Source organism: Capricornis sumatraensis, chromosome 9 (genome assembly GCF_032405125.1).
Source record: "Capricornis sumatraensis isolate serow.1 chromosome 9, serow.2, whole genome shotgun sequence".
Classification (NCBI taxonomy): Eukaryota; Metazoa; Chordata; class Mammalia; order Artiodactyla; family Bovidae; genus Capricornis; species Capricornis sumatraensis.
Window position 1 is genome coordinate 102,494,330 of NC_091077.1, and position 17,806 is coordinate 102,512,135.

The following is a 17,806-nucleotide window of genomic DNA, read 5'->3' on the forward strand; positions in this document are numbered from 1 at the left end:
AGAAAGGGTCATTTAGTTCAGCTGTGCTGAGGGTGTTTTCTGAGTTAGCCAGATAACTGTAGGGTTCTCAACATTCATTTTATTTCTGTCTTACATCCATTTTATGTTAAATGAACAATATTTTCAACTGCACTAATACATCAAAGTTATTGATTCTTTCAAAGTGAATTGCATAAATGTTTCACTTCAGAGCATTTTAATACATACATAATACTTCTCAGTCTCCACTCCATGAATAATAGTGATCTTTATGCTGCAGCTTCTTCCAATATTGCTTTTACTTGGCAATTAGGTCCAATTCCAGAGAGGGCGACTGTGAGCGTGTAGGGCCCAATCTTTGGCAAGTATACACACAATTAAAGTCAGGGCTCCCTCCCTGTCATCCGAGGTACAGAGAGATGCATTAAAACTAACAAAGCGATAAAAGGGACCTGAAATTGAAGCAGTTTAAGAAATGACAGTTTAATGAAAGCAGTGTGAAAATACTATCACTGTGATGGAAAACATCTGTTCTCCACGAATCTTGAGTGATGGAAGTTTGTGAGGCTCTTGAGGAATGTGTTGCCAGCCTATGGTTATATCAACAGCAGGTCAGGCATGGCCTGTCTCTTTTAATACCATAGTTATGACTGTCCAAACATATACCGTCCCAGCCAATGCTTTGTCTTCAGCATTGCAATAGGTTGCCTTAAAGCTCCTCTCTTTTCACTGGTTGTTGGGCTTTTTCATCAGAGTGTGGAAGTAATACTACTGAACTATAAGGAGAAAGATAATGTATATCATTGAGAGTTGTTTATAATGCAAAACGTTCATAAATATATTTCTAGTTAATATAATAATCAAAAGGTATTTTCGATTGAAGATCTTTGTTTTAAAATTATGGTTGTAGTCAACAGTTCATGATTTGTTTTTATTCAAGTAGTTTTTGCTCCTCCCACCACCAAATCATTTATTCCAGAGAGCAAAAATATATGACAGCAGGTAAATATTTTTAACAGCAGTGCATTGAGGACCATCACTGTGCGACAAGAGTTAAAGTGTTTTCTGGTGGCATTTGAATTACTATGACAGACTTTCACAAGAGAGGACAAAAGTTTATTTATGTTCCACATTGGTGATATGCAAGTGGATTAGTCTCATGCCCCAAATTTGAAAGAAATTAAAACCTAATTTTTTCATTTAAAAATCATTCTTTTTTTCCCCTTATTTCTTATTCATCAGGTAATTTTTGAAATGAAATTTTACAGGTGAAAAATCTAAACTATGATATAAATAATTTTATTGGAGATAAATGAATCATTTCTCAGCAAAAGTGGTTACATCAGGTGTTATTCAGACATGCTAACTGATTAGTTATATAGGAGTTTAAAACAAATAACAAGAATTTAGGTTGCTTAAGGAATTCATCCCTGCATTTATTCCACTGATGGAAATGTTTCCCCATCCCCCACCCAAGGACTCACCAGCCTGTCACGGCAGTTTTGATCGTTGGTTCCGTCTTGTCTGCGGCCTCTGTAGTGTCCCACTCAAGTAAGTGTTCATGAATTGAGGGGTGGGACGGGTGAGGACAGAATCGTACATATAGCTGCTGTGTGCAACTTCCTTATTTGTGTCTGTCTTGTGTTTTAGCAGATCTTGAAACAGTGGTTATTTGGAGATGTCTCAATATTTTTGTGTAGTAAAAATGTTTTTTGTATAGCTTGTATGCTTGTGTGTGTGTGTGCTTGGTCACTGAGTCGTGCCCAGCTCTTTGAAACTCAGTGGACTGTAGCCTGCCAGGCCTCTGTCCATGCAGTTTTTAAAAAATACTGGAGTGGGTTGCCATTTCTTTCTCCAAGGGATCTTCCCAACCCAGGTTTCAAAGCAGCATATCCTGCATTGCACAGCATTTCCTGCATTGCAGGAGAATTCTTTACCCACTGAGCCATTAAGGAAGCACAATATGCTTATGACGAGTGGAATAATCCAAATGTGAAAGCAGGTCAGAATTTTTATCAACAATTTTTAGTTCACGTCTGTAATCCTGCCCAACCATATATTTTGCAAAACAAATCACTTGTGAGGAAAAAGTTACCCTTCGTATTTAGGAAAGAAAATTTCTGTGGAGGGAGAAAAATATATAATAATTTTGACAAACACAATTAAGAATAGCTTTTATACAGCACTCTTCCATTTCCAATGGTATTTAAATTTTTAAGATACATCTCGAAAAAAAATTTAGCTAGGTGTTAAATATCTTTAACAATACTGTTTAATATCTGACCTTTAGGTGAGGCAGCTTATAGGATTTGTCAATTCAAGCACAGTAGATTTTCTGAAAGCATGTCAAATAGTAATAGAGTATATCTAGTTTATAAATCAGCTATCAGTTTTACAAAGCTATATTTAAACCTAAGTCGTCAATAAAAATCTAAGAATTGTTTGATAAATGATTTTCTGTGGATGCTATATCTGTATGACAATATTAAATATAAAAAAATGATAGTTAATATATCCTGAAATCCTATTATCCCATCTCTGCCTCAGTTATATTAACATTTGCATCAGAATTATTCTTACATATTTAATTTCTCTTGCATCTCTAAGTAAAAAAAAATAGGTTCTTTCCTCTGCTGGTAAAATGACGGTCAACAGTCTGTCCCGTGACCGTTACTCTTTAGCATTCCTTTTTACATAATTAAGGATTCATAATTTCAGGTTAGCTCAATATACTGTTTTTCATTCTAAGAAAACTGTAGTTTTCTTTTGTAGTTTTCTTTTTTTGTTACTAAGATGTTAGCCTTTTCTGTGATAATCTCTCTTTAAATTCTCTCTTTAAAATCTCTCTTTAATTTCTCTCTTCTTTTGATTGACTCTAAAATAGAGAAGTGTTTTATACAAATGCCCTATCTTCACACACAGAAAGCGTGGGGTAGAGTGTGTACTTTTACTTCAGGATGCCTGGCTTAGAATCCTCGCTAAATGTGGGTGCAGGACCTACTATTCAGCAGTCTCATATGTTTCTTTTTTGTTTTTTTTTCTCCTGTACTTTCACCTTGGGCTTCCTAGGTGACTCAGTGATAAAGAATCCGCCTGCCAATGAAGGAGACCCAAGAGGTGTGGATTCGATCCCTGGCTTGGGAAGATCCCCTGGAGGAGGAAACGGTAACCCACTCCAGCATTCTTGCCTGGGAAATCCACGGACAGAGGAGCCTGTCTGTCTACAGTCCACGGGCTCGCTGAGTCGAACACTACTAAGCGATGGAGCACGTGCAGCCACTTTATCCCCTTTCGTTATCTGCAGGGTTGGGACACTCTTAGGGAGGTCAGCATATTCTAAACAACCCCTTATGGCATTGTGATTTCACCACCATCAAAATAAAAAACTGAAAGACATAACAGAGGGCAGATTTAATTTTTACTGTACCGTTAATACAAGCAATACAAAGTATCAGTCTGCAATTCCAGTTTTTCTTTGAACTCTAAAAATTTGGTCATTGTGTGAGGCTTTAGCCATAGCTCTAACAAGGTCAAAACAATAACCTGCTTGTTAAGGTTATTATGGTGGTGACTTTCAGAGTTCTCTCTCAGACTACTAAGTAAGCAATTTTTGTATGCATTATTATGCTTAGCTTCCAGGGACCAGATGCCCTATGGGGTACCCTCTTCTTAATCTAGGGAGATTAAGATAGTGACAATCACATTGCTTGTTGCCCATCTAGAATCCCTTGGACCCATCAATTATTTACAGCCAACAAATGTACAGAAAAAACCCTGTGTGAGATCCTAAAACAGAAGTGCTCATCAACTTGGGTGAGCTTGCAAAATACTCCCTAAAGCCGAGATGGGAGAGCATGCACAGGGCAGGGAGAGCATATTAGGACTCTGGGAGGCGGTAATAGCAGTTGTGAGGACATTTTAATTTGTTTTAATTAGTTGTTAATACTTTCACGATAATGTTTAAAAACCCCAGTTTTAAAAATAACCTCTAAGTCAAATTTCACAGTAAATAATCCTACCTCTAACACAACTGGCTGTCCAAAGAAAAGTGGGAATGCAAATTAAATTGAGCATGTTTGCTTTTTTGCTCAGTCCTGTCTGACTCTGCGCGACCCCGTGGACAGTAGCTGCCAGGCTCCTCTGTCCATGGGATTCTCCAGGCAAGAATGCTGGAGTGGGTCATTTCCTACTCCAAAATTAAACATATAGACTAGAATAATTGCCATTGCAGTTGTACTTTAAACTAGAGTTAACTAACTGAGAAATTATTTTTAATGCCTGCACTTGCTATTGGGGAATAATAACTCTTCTTTTAAATGTATAGAACTTTCTCTGTTTCTTTATATAGATTCTTTTAAAACAAAATTGTTACAGTGTATAGTTCTTGATATTGCATTTTCCTTTTCAATAAATTTTTTCATGTTTGCCTATCATGAAAAAATAAATGTAATCATTACTTGTACCTTCATTATCTCCTTTAAGCAATAAAGTCAAAATACACCTGGAAATCTTAGCTACCAGAAAGAGATAGAGTCAGTTTTTGGAATCAGTCCCACATTTTATGGCAGGAAAATGCTGCTCACTACAGACACATTGTATTCCTTAATTTATCGGATTACATCTTCCTGAATAATTAATATTCCCACACTATTTTCAATATTTAAGTCCCTGTTAACTAATTATACTCTGTATATGTAGTTACACATTATTTTTAGAATTTTCTTCTGACTTGGAAAATATTACGATATCTGGTTCATAAATGTTCTATGAGCAATCTGGGCTAATCTTCACATCTCTTGGGGCAATAGCTGTTTGCAAGTCAAAATCTCACATTTTTTTTAACCAATCTAAATCTGTATAAATGTGACTAGCCTTATTCAAAATATAAATCTCAAGTGCAGTCTAAGTCATGTGATTTATTTGTTCTTTGGTCTACAATGAACAAAGCATCTCACAAAAGCTGCATAATTAAATATTTTCAACCAGTTTGTTGATACGGGTCTTATATGTTTTTAAAACACAGACTTTACTTTGTAAAACTGTTACATTTCTGAAAACAGTGGTCAGGCAAAAGGTGGGATGCACCACTATCAAAATGTGGTTATCCGACCACCTAGTGATTTTATCTAATCATTTATTAACCTATAATGTTTACTAATACTTAATATCTTTTGTTATTAAAGCCACACTCTGGTAAGCATTCTGACAAAGAAGAAAATATACTTTCCAATTTAGAGAGTGAGCATAAGAGAGAGAAAATGCTAAGATATATTTCCTTTTTTCTGTTGCTCAGTATCAAAGCATTAGACTAAGATCAGGAAAGTATAGAGTTACTTTTTTATCAGAATGTGTCTGTGTATAGTCTGAGCACAAATCACCTAGAAAGCTATTCTTTTTTCTGTAGAAAAATGTATCTGTTTCTCTGTTTCTGATAGTATTTCATAAGTGTTAAATATTAAATTGAAGGGCCCCCCAAAGATGTTTTTCCTCATTCAGCCTATTTTAGTAAATCAGTGTGGGCCTTTCTAATTGGGAGGGAAAGCAAGTAAGCATGAGACTGGGCACTAAAGTGGAAGTCAGAGAGAAAGAGAGGATAAGTAACTGCAAAGTTCATTTCCATTGAAACCGGGTGTCATTAGTTTCTGTGTGTAATAGAATATGAAAATTATTGTGGTGATATAACTACATATTCTTTCTGGAAATATTTTTATGAGTAATACAGTTAAAATTATTTGTGGGCCGAAGACCAAGAATAACCAGCACAATATCGAAGCAGAACAAAGTTGAAAGACTGATATGATGCAGCTTTCAGACTCACTATAAAGCTACAGTAGTTAAGACAGTATGGTTGTGGTGAAGGAGTGGCAGCTAGACCAGGGGACTAGAATAGAGAGCCCAGATTTAGACCTCTATAAGTATAATCGGCTGGTCTTTGTCAAAGAAGCAAAAACAGTGCAGTGGAACAAAGATCGTCTCTTTAACAAATGATGCTGGGATAACTGAATATCCATGTACAAGAAAAAAAAAAAAAAGAATCTAGACACTGACTTTACATCCTTCACAAAAATTAACTGAAAAGGAATCAGAGATCTAAATGGAAAACACAAAAAGTATAAAACTCCTACAAGATAGAGTGAAGTCACTCAGCTGTTTCCAACCCTTTGCCACCCCGTGGACCATGCTCCTCTGTCCATGGGATTTTCCGGGCAAGAATACTGGAGTGGGTTGCCATTTCCTTCTCCAGGGGATCTTCCCAACCCAGGGATCGAACCCAGGTCTCCCACATTGTAGGCAAATTCTTTTACCATCTGAGCCACCAGGGAAGTCTACAAGATAGCACAAGCCTACAAGATAGCATAAGCCTACAAGATAACATAAGAGAAAACCTAGATGACCTTGAACAGGGTGATAGATTTTTAGAAATAATGCCAAAGGCAGGATCTATGAAAGAAAGAACCGATAGCTTGAATTTTACTAACATTTTTAAAAACTTCACAAAACCAATACAATATTGTAAAGTAATTAGCCTCTAATTAAATAAATTTAAACTAAAAAAAATAAAAATAAAAACTTCTCTGAAAAAGGGAATGTCATTAGAATGAAATGACAAGCTACAAACTGGAAGAAATATTTGCAAAACATTAACCTGATAAAGCTCTGTTATCCAAAATATACAGAAAACTCTTAAAGCTCAATAATGAGGAAACAACATAATTGAAAGATGAGTCAAAGACCCAAGAACCACTGCTATAGACTGGAGGGCTTCCCAGGTGTCTCAGTGATAAAGAATCTGCCTGTCAGTGCAGGAGCCTCAAGTTTGATCCCTGGGTGGGGAAGATGCCCTGGAGAAGGAAATGGCAACCCACTTTGGTATTCTTACACAGAGGATGGACAGAGGAGTCTGGCAGGCTATGGTTCACGGGGTCACAAAGAGTTGGACTTAGTTTAGCAACTGAGTGCATGCTATAGGCTGAACGTGTCCTCTCCAGAATGATATGTTGAAAGCTAACCCTCAATGTGGTGGTATCAGAAGGTGAGGCTTTTGGAAGCTGATTAGGCTTTGAGGGTGGAGTCTTTATGAATGGAATTAGTGCCCTTGTCAAGGGTCCCCAGAGAGCGAGCTCTCCCATTCCACCATGTGAGGAGACAGTAAGAAGAGAGGAATGGGCCAGCACATGGGCCCTCATTTGGCACTGGATTGTCTAGGACCTTGTTCTTAGACTTTCCAGTCTCCAGAATTATGCAAAATATGTGCTTGTCATTTACACAACCTATAGTTTTTTCCTAGTAGCAGCCTGAACAGACTGAGAAACTTCCCCTCAAAAGATACACAGATGGCAGATGAACATATGAAAAGATGCCTCACACCATACTCACCAGGGAGATACGCGTTAACACAACAGTGAAATGCCAGCATGCAGCATAAGAATCACCAAACCCAGAGCTCCAAGAACACCCAAGGCTGATTTTGTTGTGAACCAACAGGAACTCTCATCCACTATTACCAGGATGTATCAAGGGGTATTGGAGAAGGCCATGGCACCCCATTTCAGTACTCTTGCCTGGCAAATCCCATGGATGGAGGAGCCTGGTAGGCTGCAGTCCATGGGGTCGCAAAGAGTCAGACATGACTGAGCGACTTCCCTTTCAGTTTCATGCATTGGAGAAGGAAATGGCAACCCACTCCAATGTCCTTGCCTGGAGAATCCCAGGGACAGGGGAGCCTGGTGGGCTGCCGTCTGTGGGGTCGCACAGAGTCGGACACGACTGAAGCGACTTAGCAGCAGCAGCAGATCAAGGGGTATCGCCACCTTGGAAGAGTTTTGTTGTTTCTTGAAAGACTAAAGATACTGTTATTATAAGGTCCAACAATCAGTCTTCTTTATATTTACCTAAAGTAGTTAAAAACTTATATCCACATAAAAATTTGCACATGAATGTTTGTAGTAGCTTGATTCATAATGGCCAAATCCTCAGTTCAGTTCAGTCACTCAGTCGTGTCTGACTCTTTCCGACCCCATGGACTGCAGCACGCCAGGTTTCCCTGCCCATCACCAACTGCCGGAGTTTACTCAAACTCATGTCTGTCGCGTTGGTGATGACATCCAACCACCTCATCCTCTGTCATCCCCTTCTTGTCCTGCAAGCCACCAAAATGTACTTCAGTATGTGAACAGATAAACTGTGGTGCATCTAGACAGTGGAATATTAAATCCAAAAAATTAAGCTGTGAAACCATGAAAAGACATGGAAGAACCTTAAATCTGTATTACTAAGTGAAAGAAACTAATCTCTTGAAAAGACTACATACTGCATGACTCCAAATATATGGCATTCTGGAAAAGGCAAATTGTAGAGACTGACCAAAAAAAAAAAAAAAAGAGGTTGCTAGAGATTGTATAGGGGCAAAGAAGATAAATAGGCAGAATACAGAGGCAGGATTTTAAAACTGTGAAAATACTCCTGTGGTGGTAGTTTAGCCACTCAGTGGTGTCTGACTCTTTGCGACCCCATGGACTGCAGCCCACCAGGCTCCTCTGTCCATGGGGAATTTCCAGGCAAGAATACTGGAGTGGGTTGCCATGCCTTCTTCCAGCGGATCTTCCTGACCCAGGGATCGAAACTGCATCTCTTTCATCTTTTGCATTGCAGGCAGATTCTCTACCACTGACACTGGGGGAGGCTCCTAAAAAGGTGATATAAATAGCTCCTATTTTGAAGATGAGAAAACTGAGTCACAGAAAGAATGTCACCCAGCCTAGCACATGGCAAAACTTGGATTTGACCCTAAGTGTTGTGAACAGTCCATTCTCTTTACAAAAATGCCACACTGCTGCTCAGTGTCAATATGAATGTGACACTTGAGACATGTTTGGAATCATTTCTAAAATCCAACATATGTTTAGAGCCTCATCATTTTTCTCTTGGGATAAAAGCCATGAGCAGCATCCAACATTATCTAACACTGGTTTTGTATTTACATCTGTGAATTCACAGTTACCTTAGTTCTCTAAGGAAACATTTTTCAGTCATCTAAGTGTTACAAAGGGGCTTCCCTGATAGCTCAGTTGGTAAAGAATCCGCCTGCAATGCAGGAGACCCCAGTTCAATTTCTGTGTTGGGAAGATCCGCTGGAGAAAGGGATAGGCTACCCACTCCAGTATTCTTGGGCTTTCCTTATGGCTCAGCTGGTAAAGAATCTGCCTGTAATGCAGGAGACCAGGTTTTGATCCCTGAGTTGGGCAGATCCCCTGGAGAATGGAAAGGCTACTCACTCCAGTATTCTGGCCTGGAGAATTCCATGGACTGTATAGTCCATAGCGTCGCAAAGAGTCGGATATGACTGAGTGACTTTCACTTCCTTCACTTTCATTTAGTTTAACAAAAAGATACTTCTAATCATTATTTGATCATATATGTAAAAAGAAATGTAGTCATTAATTTTTAATTATACTGGCGTAGGATATACTATACATTTTAAGTGAAACTAATATCAAAATTACCACAATTTTATGATTATAATCCTCATGAGTCATACTTATTTACATGTAGCATATTAATCATATTTTGTCTAGTTGCTATTAAATATTTTTTCTACATTTTCATTTCAAAGTAATTATGTAAACACTTTTCTAAAATGGTATCAAGCCCATAAATACTATATAATGACATATGGGCAAATATATACTGTTAATGGAAACATAAAGCACATATGGTATAAAATTTATATTATACCCATTGAAAATAGATAATATTATGAATAAATGTCCAAAGTAAAAGTATAAAAATGAAATTTATGAGGTCCAAATGTCAGTATTTTTTGCCATGTGTTTTTGGTATTATATCTAAAACTCATCATCAAACCCAAGGTTAGGAAGACTTTTCTTTCAGAAGTTTTTGTTTTTCACTTTATGTACAAGTCTATATTCTAATTTAATTTTTGTGAAAGGTGTAAGATCACTGTATTCTTTTTGCATGTGGAAATCCAATCATTGCTTCACCATTTCTTGTAAAGATTATCATTTCTTCTTTGCACCTTGGTTGAAAATCTGTTGACTTCATTTGTGTGTATCTTTTCTTGGGTTTTTGATTATGCTCCATTGATCTGTATGTCTTTTCTTCAGACATATCACACCATCTTGATGACTGTACCTTTACCTCTTGAAATCGGATCAAGAACTCCAATTTTTTCTTCGTTTTCAGTGTTGTGTCGGCTCTGTAAGCATTTTGCCTTTCCATATAAGCTTTAATTTGTCATAGCTATAAAATAGCTTAATGAGACTTTGGAATTACATTGAATCAATAGATCAAGATTTGACATCCTAACAATACTGAGTCTTCCAATTCATGAACTGATATCTTGAAGAATATATATTTGTCTTTCATTAAATTTTGACATCAAAATGTACATGTACATTATAAAAATCAACATTTGTTGAAGAACTTTCATTTAAAAATAAACTATTTTTTGTATTTTTAAGGTAATAACTGAGTATCTTAAATGTTACCAAAATTTTCCCCTTTTATTAATTTATTGATATTCATACAATTTTCCGGTTGATTTTTAGACCTTTAGTATATTTTTATTCCTGACTCTTGCCTGTTACCCAATACGTATTTTAAAGTTAAAATGAAATTTGTTAAAAATAGATTTAGCTGGTTAGTTGTAAGATACTGTGTATCATGGAATATCTCATTGAAGTGTTTTTCTGGAAAAGTGACATGAAAATCAGTCTGTTTCAGCCAATGATTATTTTAGATCACACTTTGCTGATTCAAACCAATTGAATCAGAGTGAGACCATTGAATAAATTACTTCTATTAATAGCATCCATTACATGAGTCAGGCCAAAAAGTGATTAAAATATCTTCAGTAACACCATAATTTTCATATATAATTCTTGCTAAATGTCAAAATTATTTTTCTTCCTTAAACTAAGCAAAGCATGAGGCATCCTTAATCTTTAGAAACTAACATTACCAAAGAAACCTCTTTTCATAAAGAATCTCACTTTCAATATTCTCCAGATTATAATCTTAACACATGACTACAGTTAAAACTTTCTTTTTTCCATAATCAGGGTATTTGAAAATTCATTTTTAACTGAAATAGATCAATCTTAATGATTAGAACTTTGATCAATGATCTATGAAGTATGTGCCAGCTTGTAAAGTACAATTTATCTTAAATTAAAATGCTCCCTTATTTGACAAGACGGTACCGTGTTCTGTGTCATGCCATGAATTATATGGGTATACTTGTCAGTATAAATTTTCTGGCAATGGTAATGAAGAATGCTATCATTCATTTTATTGCTGGAGAGAATCATCGTTTCTTATTCATACTAATGCAGGATTTCCATTACTTCTTACAAAAGCCTTGGCAGTACTTCAAAATGAGTATTATTACAAAATATTATATTACAGCACAGTAAATATATGACTTTCTCTTCTATTATCTTCACAACTGTCCAAAGATGACTTTACTCTGATTATACTGCTTTACCATCAAGTGAGAAAAACTGACTTTCAGGTCTTTGCCTTACTGAAAGGATGAATGGCTTTATTCCTGGAAGTCCTCTGGTACACCAGGGTGCATTGTCCCGCTGCAGGCTTTGTTACTGACTTCCTTGCTTTCGCTTTAGCTCTTGAATGTAAAACTTTTTTGGGAAGGTATCCAGAGGAGACCTTGACATATTGTGATACATTTGGAAATTGAAAGCAATAATTAACATGTACCACATATTTTAGTGAAAATAAAAGTCTGAAACTCATTAACTTCTATTGAGGTATGGTTGATGTACAGTGTCGTTTGGTCAGGTGTGTGCAGCATAGTGAATCGGAGTTATTAAAGGTTACACTCCATTTATAGTCTTTATAAAATGTTGACTGTATTCTATGTTGTACAACACATCCTTATAGTTTATTTATTTTACACATTACAGTGGTATGTGAGGATGCAGCTCTTACCCCATGCACCTATCTTGCCTGCCCCTCTACCACTCTCTCCACTGGTGATCACTAGTTTGTTCTCTATGTCTGTGAGTCTATTACCTATTTACCCTATTTATTATTTATATTGGAAGTGTAGTAGATTTACAGTGTTGTGTTAGTTCCAGGTGTACAACACAGTGGTTCAGTTAAATATACGTGGATATCTGGGTTTTGCAGACTCTTTCTTCCCTAGGTTATTATAAAACATGGAGTAGAGATCCCTGTGCTGTATAGGAGGTCCTTGTTGATTATTTCGCTTGTGTATAGTAGTGTGTGTGCGGCAACCCCAAACACCTAATGCATCCCGCTCCCACTTTCCGTTTTGGTAACCATAAGTTTATTTTCTCTGTGGGTCTGTTTCTGCTTTGTGTATTAGTTCATTTTTTTAATAATTCACATGAAAGCAGGGTCATATGTTCCTTGTTTCTCTGTCTGGCTTGCTTCATTTAGTAAGATAATCTCTGCTGCTGCTGCTGCTAAGTCACTTCAGTCGTGTCCGACTCTGTGCGACCCCATAGACGGCAGCCCATCAGGCTCCCCCGTCCCTGGGATTCTCCAGGCAAGAACACTGGAGTGGGTTGCCATTTCCTTCTCCAATGCAGGAAAGTGAAAAGTGAAAGTGAAGTTGCTGGGTCATGTCTGACCCTCAGCGACCTGATGGACTGCAGCCTACCAGGCTCCTCCGTCCATGGGATTTTCCAGGCAAGAGTACTGGAGTGGGTTGCCATTGCCTTCTCTGAGATAATCTCTAGGTTCATCTATGTTGCTACGAAGACCGTTATTTTTTTTTTTACTGCTGAACAATATTCCATTATTTAAAACGCCACATCTTTATCCATTCATCTGTTGATGCAAACTTAGTTTGTTTCCGTATCCTGACTCTTATAAACAATGACGCTATGAACATTGGGGTGTATCTTTTCAAATCAGTGTTTTCAAGTTCTTTTAACATCCAAGAATGGAATTGCTGGATGATATGATAGTTCTGTTTTTAGCGTTTTGAAAAGCCTCCATACTGTTTTCAATAGTGGTTGCAAAAATTTACATTACCATCAACAGTAGTTCACTTTCTCCACATTCTTGCCATCATTTGTTATGAACTTATTAATTTTTAATTACCAACAAGAATGAGTAATAAAAGTAGGTTTACTTATCTGAAGTGTTTATGTTTTCTTGCTAACAGTAACAAGAATGAGTATTGCTCAGCACATGCTTGACAGTGCTCACAAACGTATAATATTCTATGAATGTTGGAATAATAGGTTCAAAGTGTTTCTTGAAAGTGAAGTCGCTCAGTCGTGTCCGACTCTTTGCAACCCCATGGACTGTAGCCCATCAGGCTCCTCCGTCCATGGGATTTTCCAGCCAAGAGTGCTAGAGTGGATTGCCATTTCCTTCTCCAGGGAATCTTCCCGACCCAGGAATCGAACCCAGGAATCGAACCCAGGTCTCCCACACTGCGGGCAGCCGCTTTACTGTCTGAGCCACCAGGGAAGCCCAAGTTTTTCTTAAATCTCATTAAAATATTGCTAATTATGAAAAATAAAATTCACAAAAAGGTCTCTGCTTATAGTAGCGTTACATATAACTGCAGTAAAGTACATATTTTTGATAGAATAAAACTTTAAGATACTAATATTATATAGAATTTTTATCCATACTGAGTTTTTAATGGATCTATCAAAACTTTTATAACAGAAAACACAATTGTTTTGTTTGTGTGTGTTAGAATATACAGTGACAAAATGTAAACAGAGGTTAAGAAAGTATTTGAATTTGTTTACTTTAAAAAATATTCCATTATATTGATCATCTACTTTGTAACAGGCAGAAGGATAAAATGATAACTAAAAGATTCAATAGGGTCTTAGAGATTGTGATTTACTTTTCTTATTTTGAGTTTCCATACTCAACCTTGCTTATTTCCAAGTTTTCCTGTTTATCGCTCTGATTACATTTTCTTGATCTTCAAGGTAATGGTTAGTTATATGATTCACCTCCCCCAATAATTAATCTTTTAAAACTCTGTACACATTGCAGATTGTTTGCTTTCATTTTCTGAATGGGAGACAAAAGTAGATATTCATGGAGTTCCATTCAAATAACTCCAAAATGTACAGTCCTTACCAGTTTGACAATCCCCAATCTTGAGTTATTTCCATCATCAACTTTCTCCATTCTCCATTTTAAATTATTAAATTTATATTTCTCTGAAAATGACTTTTTCCTCTTCCTTTTTTTTCATGAAATTAAACAGTTTGTTACACATACAGAAAAACAAGATCAGCATGGCATCAGCTCCCCGCATCCCTAGTCCCACGGAATGACACTAAACCGGATGGTCCAGGAGACAGGAGACATGGGCAGTGGGTCATTTTAACATTGACCAGTCAGTGTTAGATTATAGCCAAGCAGCTTTACACCCCAAAGAGAGACGGGGCATAAAGGGAAGGGAAGTCAAAGGGAAGTTCGCCGTGGCAGCTGTCCGCAAGACAGAGAACGTCTGCAAGATGGGGAGGCGGCTGCTACATTGTTCCCACCATGTTCCAAAGACGATCCTGAAACAGTATGTCAAGACTTGGATTAATCTGTAGTAAGCCTCGCCTATGCCTGGCTTATGTGCAAACGTGCAGATTGCCAGGGCTCCCCAGTGGATCTGTTCTGCTATATTCACACAGATGGTCTACTCTTCATTTTTCATTTCAGTCCAAAGTTGGGCTTTCATTGTTTCCTGCTGATGCCCAGTACTGTTCTCCAGCGATCCCCAGGACTAAAAGCACCCTCCAATCTCAAACCATTATTCCTTTTGTTCCTAAAGATACGCAGTGATCACATCTAAGGATAAATTAATCTAACAAAAGTCTGTTTAATGGCAGCCCACTCTAGTACTCTTGCCTGGAAAATCCCAGGGACAGAGGAGCCTGGTAGGCTAAAGTCCATGGGGTTGCAAAGAGTCGGACACTACTGAGCGACTTCAATTCTTCACTTATTGTTTTTGGATTAAAGTAATGCAGCATCCATGTTTTTTTAGGATTTCACAATCTATCTCCAAATCTCTTCTAATTACTTCCAAACAACTGTGTTATTCCAGTTAATCTGATTTGAGTCACCAGTTCCTGAGGATTTGTTATAATTTGGCACTTTTATTTATACCATTCCCCCTGCGTACAGCAATTTTGCATGTCGATATTCTTTCCAGCAACAAAAATCTTTACAAATAATTCTTTCTTTACCATACTTTCTTTGAACATTAACTGAACTTTCCCAGTTTTGACTTCCAGGTGTCTAGTTATATCCTTTATGATATATTACTGCTAACTTGTCTTATTGATATTTTCACATACAGAACTTGTATCTCTACTGCATGAAATATAGGGATTATGTTACTTTTTATTTCTATTTCTTATAACAAAGTTTATACTTGATAAAAGTATGTTCAGAGAATTCCAAATGATTTACCATTGTTTCAAATTCAGGCAATATTTGCTACATTTGCTATTTAGGCATACGATTTCATGATCAAGAGAAGAGTTAATATTAGATAACTAACTTACGGAGAAATGTTATATATGAACTCAATTGTATATTTTACCCATACTTGCTTCATAATTGCTTATTTACCCTTAATTACATATATTTTCTTCATTCAAAATTGGTAGAGGCAAAGTATTAGGTTTATTACTTATTTGGATTCCTCATTTGTTATGGTTTGAAAGTAGAACATTCATGAACCAAGGACACCCTTATATGTGTAACTAGTGTGTTATTGACTCTTTCTTTACCCCTAATGAGGAATTCCAACCCTCATTTAGGTTCTCTGGAGCTCATATCCTTTGTTAAAGGATAATCTCAGAAAGTTTACATGAAGGAACATGGAGAGCTAGGTAGTGGTCAAAGAATACATAGGGAATTGGATACATGATTGATTTATTACTCCTCTGGGTGACTAGGAATCTGTTATGAACAGGAACCTCTTAGGAGCCACGTGTACTGCACTTCAGAATGGTTCCTCTGAAAGCTGAGAGACTTGTACACTGGGGGATATTAACACTTTCAAAATTCTAGGGAGAGCTGGACAAGCTTTCACAAATTCCATGGCCCAGAGGCAGAAAGTTGAGTGCACAAAGGGTGTCTGCAATCACAGAATTTATTCATGGTAGCTTTAGCTAACGTCAGTTGTGACCCAAGATAATGTGCAGTGGTTTCCGATCATGGTGCAGTACCGCAAGCACTCCTGGGTAGTTTTGGGAAGCTCCAAAACAATCTTTAGCGTGTGTTTCCAAAATGTATCAGTTATCTGGTAGTATCCGACTTCATGAAACTTCTACTTTATCTTCACAGTTTGTTACCACTCTGATTCATGGGCGCTGCTGGGTTGATGAAACAAAAAGTCATTGCAGTTCTGCTCTGTGGTGGAAATTCTCTGTTAGGCACCTCTTCTGTTGGTTTATTGATAAATTCATGAAGAACATTTGCCTGGCATTCTCCATGTTTTCACTAAGTGTAATAAAACTTGCAACAAATCGCTGTGTCCAACAAGAGCAAAGGACTTGTGCTTCCTGGTGTCTACAAAAATACTGAAACTGTTTTGTGTCCCTATAGAATTGAAAAATTCGTGCCTTGTCTTCCTTAGCGTTGCTTTTCCTTCATGTGGCTATCAAAAAATGACTGTTTTATGATGTGATGAATGTCAGTTCCAAGAGAGAAAGAATTCTTCTTTTTGTTCACTGCGACATCACCAACATGTAGAGAAGTACATGGTGCATACACTACTTTTGAATGAATGAATGAATAATTGTCTTACATAATTTTTAGTTAAATAGCTCCTTTATATTTTTTCCTTACAAGTGTCTTTATCCCCTGAGATCCATATGGACAAGAATGAGGAGGTATGAAAGAAGGGGTTATACGAAGACACAAGTATAAGTAATACATATTGTAATATTTAAGCTCTGAAATTCACCATCTTTGGCATTAAAATGTAGAGCTCCTTGCATAAGACAATTTATTATACATGGCTGTGACAATAATTGGCCATATATGCCATGTCTGTTTAAATTCCAGTTGGCATGAACCAAATCTGATGCATTTAAAACACATTTATTTTTTGCTATGGTTGTGGTTTTGCTACTTTATATTAAAAAGAGAGAGAGAGAAAAAAAAACTACCTTTGAAGAAAAGATTCAAGTCCTCTCTGAAAATTATTTTATTTATTATAAATGGAATCATACATTTCATGGGTTTTAAGGATGATTGCAACCTCTGAAGTTTTTAAATTAAAAAACATATGGCACCAAAATTCTGTCTTCCAAGGGCATATCACTGAGAAGTAATGTGATCCAGTACCTAAATTCCAATTTAATGCTTTTTTACTTAATATTTTCACTTAAATTCTCATTGTTGTTGTCTCTAAGTCATGTCCAATGCCTTGTGAAGCCATGAGCTGCAGCATGCCAGGATTTGCTGTCCTTAACTATCTCCCAGCATTTTCTCAAATTCATGTTCATGACATCCAATCAGATCCTCTGCTGCCGGCTGCTCTTCCTGCCTTCAATCTTTCCCAGCATTAGGGTGTTTTCCAGTGAGTAAGCTCTTCACAATAGTTGGCCAAAGTATTGGAGCTTCAGCTTCCTCATCAGTCCTTCCAATGAATATTCAGGGTTGATTTCCTTTGGGATTACCCACTTTGATTCCCTTGCTGCCCAAGGGACTCTCAGGAGTATTCTCTGCACCACAATTTGACAGCATCAACTCTTCAGCATTCATCCTTTTATGGTCCAACTCTTACATCTGAGCATGACTGCTGGAAAAACTATACTTTAACTATATGGAT